Consider the following 11,103-nt stretch of genomic DNA (forward strand, 5'->3'; position numbering starts at 1 on the left):
AATTTGTTCACCCAATAATTTTTTTTAATGATTAGACAAGTTTTATAATGATTCCAGTATGGAAAAAGAACACTTCAAAAATCATTAAAAGCTTGAAATTACCATGACATTCATGCCCATGAAGCATGTGAGCATATGAAAACTTTTGACCTTAACTGTATGTTTCTTATTGTCAGTACCTTACCTACAAATATATTCACTCTTCTGCAACTGTGTCAGTTCAGCTTACTGCAAAGGGACCTTTGACACACATTAAACTCTTATACCAGCCTATAGTACATTAGACTCTTTTGTTAGCTCAAAGATCTGTGTTTTCATGCTGTTGTTTGTCAGCTGTGATGTCAAAGCATCAGAGTTTCATATGGGCAGAGTGAGTATTCTGGTCATAGTTCACTTATAAAATCCTGAGCAGCTGTCAGCCGAACACACATTGGACCACAGTAGATGAGATTGTAGCAGAAAAACTCCATTAAGCCGACTTCACACAACACTCGTCAACCTTTCACCTTTTGTCATTTTTTTTTTTTTTTGGTCATTTTGAAGTTAGATGAAAGTTTACTGCCAACAAGTCCTGTTGCTTTTACCGGCAAAAAGTAAGTAGACTGTGAGTCTTCTCACATTATGCTATATGTCACTGACTTTTAGGTGTATCTATCCATCATTTGGATACTGTTGATACTTTGTACTGCTGGTCTGTTCACAGCTTGCCACGTTGTCTCACTGTCTTGAGTACACTACAAACTACAAAAACACAACCATATAAAGAAGACAAGAAAAGCTGGGGAAGACTTTTGGAACTGTAGCAAATTCTGTAGAAATTTTATGCATTTTTCCTGGGAGACAGTCTGAATTGTAATCCTGTTATTTTTGTCATTGCCAGTAATTTCGAAGACTTCCCATTTGTTTGATACAAGGGTTTTTATGCTGCTTTCCTACCTTTAAATGCAGAATTACTGAGGCAGGAGAGGAAAATGTGACTCAAAGCTTTGATGTAGTTTCGTTCCTGGCTTCAGGACGCCCATGGAGACTCTCAAAGAATGGAGCCACAATGAATCGAAAGTACAGAAACTCAAAAGGTAATGAGACTGAAGATGCATACGTAGGAAGCAGGCAGTTCAAATCCGAAACATTTTATCTCTGAACAGCCCTGTGGAGAGCAGTCTGAAGTTTTCTACTGCACAATACATCGGCGTACTCAGACAGGTTCCTCTGTCTGTGTGTGTTACAGTCACTGTATCAGCAGGTGTCTCACCTAAAATAAATCTAATGTTCTGCAGCTGTTATCAAACCAAACAGCCCCGAAGAGAAAAGAAAGAGCTGCAGCACGTCAGCTCAGTTTCACACTGAGGCTGGAAAACATCTAGGAAATTGCAACCAATCAAGTTTCTCTAGACTGAAACAACCCCCACATCATGCCTGTTGTGTCTGTGGGATAGAATACCGCTGGAGCCTTTAAATATAATGAGTTTCAGCTATTTCCTACGGAGATGACCTGCCTGTTATTCTTGTCGTTCGATAAATGCTGCAATTCTGAGATACGCGGAGGTGCATTACCTACGTTTCGATGGCAAAACCCTTTTTTAAATTTTTACTGGAAAAATATTCATTATTTCTCTCAAGCAAAATACATCAATAAATTAAGAGTTCAGATGCAAATATTTTTTGGTCCATCTGATGTGTGTTTTTTAAATCAGCATTTAAAAATGAAAAATATGTTCAGTAAGTTGACTTCTAATTGCAATTAAAAGGTCATTCACTTACTAAAATACCCTAAAAAAAATCAGATTTTTGATGTTTCTAAGATCCTGCACATGGTTCATGCACCAACGCCAGCTAGAACAAAATTGTTATGTGATTAGTGAATTTCCAAGCAACTAATGATGTCCTAGGAATGTTGTTGTTTACCTGGAAAAGTTAAGATGTAGCTCAGTCGCTCAGTTATGAATCTGTCATTGGTGGTGATCCCAACCCAAATCCAAATTTTAATCCAAGGGAATCAGAATATTTAATTTTTGTTTTCACTAAGTAGTTCTCTCAAGTCTTAGGACGAAGGAGGAAATAAAATAATCATTATGATGCTGATTCTGAGACTTATTTGTTTTAACCAAAAAAGAGGCAATTTTAACTTTCTAAAAAGTATAAAGATTATTTAAATGAGGTATTTATGACGATGCAAAAAAAAGCTCAGAGATTTATCGGTTTAAGGTCACAGTTCTTCCTTGTCCAAATGAAAGATGAATGTACAGCTTTCCATACCCTAGAAGCTCCTATATAAAAATACTATTTGCTTCTTTTTTTCACATTTCAAGTCCAAAGTAATTCCAGATCTCCAGATTGTCAAAACTGCCTTTAGGAAAAGCAAAAAAAAAAGAAAAAGAAAGAAAAGTTTACATTTCAAGGTATTTTTCTATATACAGTTGGTTCAGGAAAGCCACAAAAGCTTCGGTCACAGGGAGTTAAAGAAATGTTGTGATGCATAAATTGTGTATGTGGAGTGAAAGCTCATTTCATTATTTCTAAAGGACTTGTGCTCTTAGAGGAGCACATTCTGCTTGTCAAATTCACAGCAGAACATCCCTTTAGCTAATCGAGTCTGACAAAAATTATAACAAACTAGCAATTTGTTTGCAGCCTCTTGTACCTCATGTTTTATTTAAATTTACTGTACTTGATAAAACTGCTTCAGCTAAATCTTGGCTGGAAAAATCCAATTTGAACCTGGAAAAAAAAGACTATGATGGCCATTCTTGGAACATGTGGGCTACATGGGCTCTTTTTACATCAAGGACTGCATATTGCAATATTTCATTAACTATTGCACAAGAAGCAGCGTCACAAATTCCCAGACCATCTGGATCGATTTGGTTGCTTCCTTCACGTCCACAGATATCAGCAAGCCTTTAAGCCTCTCTGACTCCAGAGCAGTTGCTCTGAGCACGTGTTGAAATGTTTGAAACAGGTTGATTATAAAATCAGTTTATGTGGTGAGGAAACATTGCCTGTTTAAAAAAGGAGAAAACACTGGACAGTACATTATGTGACAGCTCGTAGCTCAAATGGAAAGATTTAAATACTGAAATCGTCTCGCACAAACCCCATCCTGATGCTGTTTTTGTGGCTCTGCGTGTGATTTTGCATATTTCATGAGATGTGCATTTACGATAAAAAGAAATCTCGTGGGAAATTCACCTCAGGGCATCAAGCGACCCCATAGTGCCACAAAATGAATAAAAATGAAAGTTATCTTGAATGCTTGGAATGCTATTAGCATGTTAATTTGGTCCACCTATGACGTGTGTGTACAAAAGCACCGGATTAGACCAGTTAAAAATCTGACAAAAATGATAAAAATGTGGCTATAAATTGTGAAAAAATGTAAGTAAGAACAGAGACAGAGACAGAGATACATCTAGAGACTACTTTAAATTTTTTTCTTTAATGAGTTCTTATTTAAATATTTACAGCAAAGTGCATGCTGTACAGTTTTAGAATAATTTACATAACAAAAGAAGGTCACAGGAAGATGGTGATTTTGGTTTGCGGTTCCTTATTTAACAATGTAATAGTCTCTTTGGACTATGAGGGTCACTGACGACACTTTGTCCTGCTGTGTAAGTAGGGAGTGGGTGCAAGAGAGCTTGGAGAGGTGGAGGTATGCTTTGGAGAAAAGGGAAATGAAATTCAATAGAAGCAAAACACATGTTGGAATCAGAGGGTCAGGTGGAAAGGTGAAAATGCAAGGCTGTGCACTGGTCAGAGTCTGTGTAAACCATTACCAAGTTCCAAGAGTTCACTGTCTAATATTGTAGTGACTTTATCTTAATGAATAAATTGACTTTGTGACTGTTGTGAACTGGGGGCTACATAAATATAATTTATTTAACTTAAAGAACACACAAAATAAGTTTTGACCAGTAAACATCGTTTTGCACAACCTGAACCACAATCTGGAGATTTGTTTATGTAAATTAGCTTTTGATGGCTGAGCAGATGGGCATAGAGAAGATGGGACTTGTGTGTAGCATGTTTATGAACGTGCAATTACTGTCAGCTGTAGGACAGCAGGGACAGGCTGTTCATAAGCATAAAGAGGCGATTCAGATGCCATTAAAATTAATTTCATGCAAAATCTGATAATTATGAGAATTATGCCTTTTGGGCTCAATGCACTTCACGGTATCTACCCACTATGTATGTGCCTGAAATTAATTTATAAGATCATGAAATTAAATATTCATTCATGAACATTCATGAATTATTAAAACACATGGAAACAATTTTATATCAAGATTAAAAGAAGAACTTCACCTGGGTTCAGATGTTCAGATGAGTTAATAAAAACCTGAAGTGTAACTTGACCATTCTCTCACATTCATAAACATACAACATAATCAGAGCTCTAACAGGCTGAAGAAAGATTTCTGTAGTTTTTTAGGCTTTCTATAATTTCTGTGTAAAATGTGCTTTTTACATGCATTTATACATATTGTGTCTGAATTTAAGGGTCACAAACTAGCACACTTCCAGTATAGTGCCAGTACCAATCCCAGATACATGAAAGCACTGTGTCAGGAAGGGTATTTGGTATAAAATCTGCATCAAGTCAGCATCTATGTCCATATGCCGTGATGGATGGTAATTAAAAGAATAATTTTCAGGTCACAATTGTCATTTTGTGGACGAGCATCAGTGGATTAATTGTGAAACAGCATCCCAGTTGCTAATTATTGTTCTACCTATACACACCCAGATATTTTACTAATCATTTCATGGTTTAGGAATCAAGCAGACACAATAGAGACAGCAATACTGTTTTGTGGGCTTTATTAATAAATAGGAAGAGACGGTCAGACATGAGCGGGGCAGCTCGCAGATTTCACAGAGAGGATCCAATTGTTGCCACCAGGTAGACTGTCCAGGAGGGGTAGGTTGGTACACCAGCCGCTGTTTATCCGGGGCCTTGAAGTGGAGAGGGTGAGCAGCTTTAGATACCTGGGCGTCTACATCTCTGAGGACCTCACCTGGACACTGAACACCACACAGCTGGTCATGAAGGCTCAGCAGCAGCTGTATTTCCTGAGGAGGCTGAGGAAATTTGGTATGTCGGCCAAGATCCTCAGCAGGTTCTACAGCTGCATTGAGGAGAGCACACTGTCCAGCTGCATCACTGCATGGTACGGCAGCAGTACTGCTATGGACCGCAACTGCCTACAGAGAGTGATAACAACCACGGAGAAGATCATCAGCACTCCCCTGCCCTCTCTGCAGAGCATCTACCATCACAGAGTCCAGAGGAGAGCTGCCTCCATCCTCAAAGACCCCACACACCACCAACACGGACTGTTCACACTTCTGCCCTCGGGGCGGAAATCCAGAACATCCACACTCAACAACTCCTTCTTCCCCACTGCCATCAGACTCTTGAACAGCTGACCTATTTTTGAACAGTAATAATAATCTTTTGCACATCAGGTCATCCTGCTTATTAAGCTATAGGTCTTTTGCACACATCTCTGTTTCACACTTCAGTATTTTGTCTCCTTTTCTGTCTTCATTTATTTATTTGTACTATTTGTATTTTATCTGTTCTATTTCTATTGTATATATTAATCGGCATCTGTGGGTGGACAGCAAAGAAAGAATTTCATTGCACAGAGAAATGCCTTTTTTTCTTTGGACACAGGACAATAAACACTTTGAATCTTGAATCTTGGTAGTTCCAAAGGACACGGGTGTGATAGCCAAGGAAGGCAGGCAGGGTGAATGGGACCCTGAGATGGAAGATAGTGAGTGGACCGATTTCAAGGGACATGCAAATTTTGCTCTTGAGCCATGCGAGGATAACTGGGACGAGAAGACAAAAGAGTCAGCACAGAGGAGATAATGACAAGAAACGTCAGGAGGCTGTTTTACCATTTGGTAGAAGCAGACTATCTCATGGATTCTGGAAGCACTGATTAAGTAATAGAGATTCATCGGCAGCTGATGAGGAACCAGTGTGCCTGCCAGCATAGTGATGGCTGGGTTCCTCCCTGGAGGGAGGAAAGGACCGCAATGGGCCCTGGACTGCAAGGACATCATGACCAGCAAGCTATAACACTGTTAGGCATTTCACCATAGGAGCCTATGAGGACTTGCTGACTTCTGGAGCCAGTAGGCATTGTGAAGGTTTTGGCACTTCTATGCTAGCTTCATTTCTTAGCTTTAGGGGTTGCCCATTTGCATAAAATTCAGCTCCTCAAAAGAAAAAAAAGCAATGAAACATAATGTGTTATTCTGCAAGTATATAAGAGAGGAGGTTAAAGAGATTTTTACTGAAAGCCAAAACAGATAAATGCATGACCTTTACTGTAAGTTTGCCATATTGAAGTAGATCCTACAGGAGTGACAAATCGAAATGGTCTCATGTTGGATAATGGTTTTTAAGGATTTGATGAGCAGGGTTGTTCACCCTACGCTCACCTTGATGTGGCACGTGTCTCGTTAGTCCATAATTAAGCCTCATCTCTTCTGCCTTAAGCTGTCACTGTCAGCACCAAGACCTGTAATTACTAACTATGACCGAGGGGAGCTCGCTGCTTTCATCAGCAGATGCACCTACTTTTCACTAAGAGAACAGAAAGCATTAATTAATTCATATCTGCCTCATCATTCACAATTACATTCGATGTAATTGTGAACCTTTTTAGAGTCACTGAAATGCTGCTCTAATTTACATATGTTTTCCATTATGGGACTGAAGACCTCAGCGAGAATCTGACCACGAGAGCCCTGACACACACTAAGGCCACATTTGTTCCTAGAAGTTGGGATTTTAAAAGAGAGAGCCCTCCTACATACTGCTGCAACAAGACAACAAATGTTGTGTTTAATTGGAGTGCTAATTTTAGTGATGCAAAACACAGAAAAATATTAGTTCTGTTATGAAAAAAAAGAAAAATCAATATTTAGAGACAAGAACTGTCATGAATAAATATTTATATTCACCCCAAAGAGATCCGCTGCCTCAATTTCACCCTTTTCCTAGCATCCTACTCTGACACACCAAGCCTCTGCAGTTATTCCTTCCTTACATACATGAACCGTCACTGTGGTCTTCCTCTTTTTCATCTTGCATGAAACCACCGTATTCAACATCCCCAATATATCGACTATCTGTCCTCTCCTCATGTCCAAACCATCTCAAATGTAACCTTAACCGACCTCTCTTACTTTGACTGTAAACTGCTCAACCCAAGCTGGTCGTTTGATGTACTCATTTCATTCATTTTGTCCAATCTGATCACTGACAATGAAAATCTTGCCATCTCCACCTTTGCCTCCAGGAAGGTCTCACTACCATGTTTTAAACCTTCACATTCACTCTTGCTGCTATGCTACTGTCACAAATCACCCTTGGCTCTCATCTCCACGTGCTCCGCCTTCTCTACACTCTCTCTTCTTCACTTCTTTTGTGCACAGTGTCTAGTGCTCACTGGCCCTAGGTATTTAAAATCATCCACCTTTACCACGTCCTCTCCAGGCTTTCTTCCAACTGCTCCCTACTCAGAGTCATCAGCAAACTTCATAGTCTACAGAGACTACTGCCTGACCTCATCTATCAACCTGTCCATCACCACTGCAAACAGGAATGACCTCAGAGTCGATACTGATGTAATCCCCTCTGTCACTCCAACCACACACCTCACCACTGTCTCACTGCCCTCATACCTGACCTGCACCACCCTCACATACTTCTCTTCCACTCTTGACTTCTTCATATAGTTCCCCTCTTAGCACCCTATTATATGCCTTCTCTAGATCCATAAAGACTCAGTGCTGCTCTTTCTGACCTTCTCTATCATTTTTCACGAACACTCAACACATCTGTTGTGCTTTTTCACTGCATGATGGGTACTTTTCAACCATATATATTTAATCTGTGTTATACACTGGGGTATTTATAACTATTTGTATATATTAAAGCTATTTTACTATATTTTGTAACTTTGTGATATATTGTATTATTTCGTTTAGTTTAGGCAGTTACATCATTTTCTCAGGGATTAATAAAGTATTCTGATTCTGATGCTGCTGCTCTCTGATTGTCACCTCTCTTTTTAAGGTAGTGTCAACAACTCTTTCTCATAGCTTCATGGTTTAGCTTATCAGCTCTATGGCTCTGTGAAGACAGATATAGGGACTATTTAAATAATTTACAGTTCCCTCCATAATGTTTTTGACAAAGACACAATTTTTGTACACCACCATGGTGGATTGTGACATGCAGGTCTTCAAAATTATTATGACAAACTAGCTCAAATTTAAATATAAAGACTGTTTTTTGTACCTGAATAAAAAAAAAAGCTTTGCAGCCAATGACTGCTTGAAAGCTTGAACCCATGGGACATTGCTAAATGTTGTGATTTAATAATGGAAAGAAAATCACAAGTTTTCTTGTCACTGGTTGGCTGTTTTGTACAAACTCATGAGATCCACTGAGAACAAAGGTGACAAAGATGAGCACAGTTTGGGTAAATACCCATTGGATGATCATCATGTGCAGGTTTCACTAAAATCTGACCAATACCCTAGAAGGAGTAGTCAACTGTAATATAGGTTTACAATGTTTTTTGCCACAAAGAAAATAAATTCATTAAAAAACTAAGTGAAATTATCCAAACATCTTTTTTGTCAAAACGTATTTACAGCTGCCACAGGTGATGACTATAAACAGAGTTTATAAAATGCTATAGGTGGTAGATTTGTTGTCATGGCATGATTTTAGTCTACAGACAAAACCACCAGTTGCTCTGACTGAACGTTACATGCATAGTTCAAATGCAGTTCTGCCACATGTGGTGCATTCAGCATTTTAAAGATTCTTCCACAGAAGTTTCCACAGATCTAATTCGATATATTGTCAGTTGTAATACAAGCCACCAAGTTCCTCTTTATGTCATAGATTTATGTTTTTAATACTTTGGCCTACATTTACCCAAGTTCTTTTGTTTTGAGTCTTTTATTTCCCAATCATGTGAAATCCAGTGGACTGTTTCTGTGACATCAAAAGTTGTTGCTTGAGAAATCCACCCGAGTCTATTAACAATTTAAAGCTTGTGGCGGAAGTTGAAACATCATGTTTAGATGGACTTCTGAAATCAGACCATAAAATCGTGCCAATTTGGAGAAACTGAGACATGCCTTCATGCTGTGAGTATGGGAATGGTAACCTAAGGTTATATAGCTTGCACATCACATTATCAAAGCATTTCCAGAGGGGGCTTTTTATATACTGCAAATCACTCTCTGTAGCCAAACCGGGTTTTTAAAAAATCTTTCCTATCAGGGTCGAAACTGACTGTGCCCAAAACAACAACCCAGGCACAAGTTAGCTTTGCTTGTATGGGGGATTGATCTGAAATCTAACATAAACACAAGAAAATCTGTTGGGTTTTACTGATATTCATTTTAAATAGATTAAAAGAACCAAACATCAGACTTTTACACCAAACTCTGAAATTCCCTGAAATAACAAACATTTGCATTACCACCAGGACAGCGTATCACAACAGATCAGTGTGCTCAGCTGAAGCTTAACTCAACCTGTGACGGGTTTTTTTTCTGACTTGAGGCAATGTTTGTGGAACTAATTTTCCAATCCACAGACACAGAAGGGAGACTTCTGTTCACATTTATCCATGCGGTCTTTGTAGTGACTGCAGCCCCAAGAAAACCAATTTCTTACAGTCAGTTTCATAAAACAAAACTGTTCTTAAAGAGTTTCATTCAAATGCTGAAGAGTTCAAAAAGCAACAATTTGGCCTTTCAGAAAAAACGACAGATTAATCAATCTTTAATGTCTCTGCATACACTGAGGCTGACAGCAACAAGCTTTCTGCTAATAATAAAAGTGAATGTCAGCTGTAATTGGTTGTTGGACACTGGGAATTAACTAACAACAAAGACAAGTTAATAAATTATTTTATACAAACTAGGTTCAAAAGATTGAGCACCAAAAAGAAGACATATTTTAATCCTGGGTGTTGCAGCCAATGTTGAATTGTTTGTTTAATTATGATTTCTATAGTCTGTTGCATAGACGAAAATTAGATAATGAAACTGCAACATGCACATTCCAGCTTCTAGAGATGCTCCTTCAGAGAGAGCATCCATCTAAGCGTTTTACTGTTTGGGAGACAAAATCAAGGAGAAGGAAGAGTGTCTAGCAATACGCAAGAGGGCGGCCACAAAAACCTGTATGTAGACTGGTAACACGTGGCTCATGCCAGAGGAGGAATTGCTGTATGGGCAGTTTGATAATGAAATAAAGATCAAAGCTGCAGATATAGAAATGTGCATGAATGGCTCTCAGTAAGTCGAACATGTCAAAGGCATGCCAACTTTATTCACTGTCTTCAGAAGTGCTCCAGTGCAGTGGAAGAGCTTAAATGTATCAAGACGTTTTTGATATGCCAGCAAACATGTGAGCTGTAATTCAGAAACACGCAAGTCTTGACAATCTGTTGTGGGCGTGGACAACTGGACACACAACAGCTGAGGAGTCAGTTCTTCTCTGGACGGACCATCGTGCTCAGAGTCTGATGATGAAGTTTACAGTACTAGGACCTGAACAGAACCAGCAGCCTAACAAAGAATGACAAACTTTAAACACATGTTAAACAGTGGCAATGTGTTAGGTTTGCAATGACTGTAGAAGAGATCTGATCTCCTAAAGGGGTCCTCATGTGAGTTCATTCACACTTGTTGGAAGTGGTGTGCAGGATTCTGTTCAAATAAGCCCCAATACCAATGAAAGCCACTCAATGGAAATGAGGAGAGGTTAGTGAAAAAAGAAAGAAGAAAAAAGAGGAAGAGGAGGGGATAAAAAGCAAGAAATTGGTGAGTGAAGCAGATAATAACATATATTATCTGTTCCACTAATTACATATAATAAAAAATAAATGCTGCTAGTTTCGTCTTAACTGTTGGGACAGACATTTAAATAACCAAACTTCAATTAGGATCACATTATTCCATTTGCGTCCTTTGGTGCTTAACCTTAGTTTACTTAGTTAGTTAGAATATGTCTTTGGAGATTTACAAGACATTATCTACGAAAAG

Source organism: Oreochromis aureus, linkage group 11, assembly GCF_013358895.1.
Source record: "Oreochromis aureus strain Israel breed Guangdong linkage group 11, ZZ_aureus, whole genome shotgun sequence".
NCBI lineage: Eukaryota > Metazoa > Chordata > Actinopteri > Cichliformes > Cichlidae > Oreochromis > Oreochromis aureus.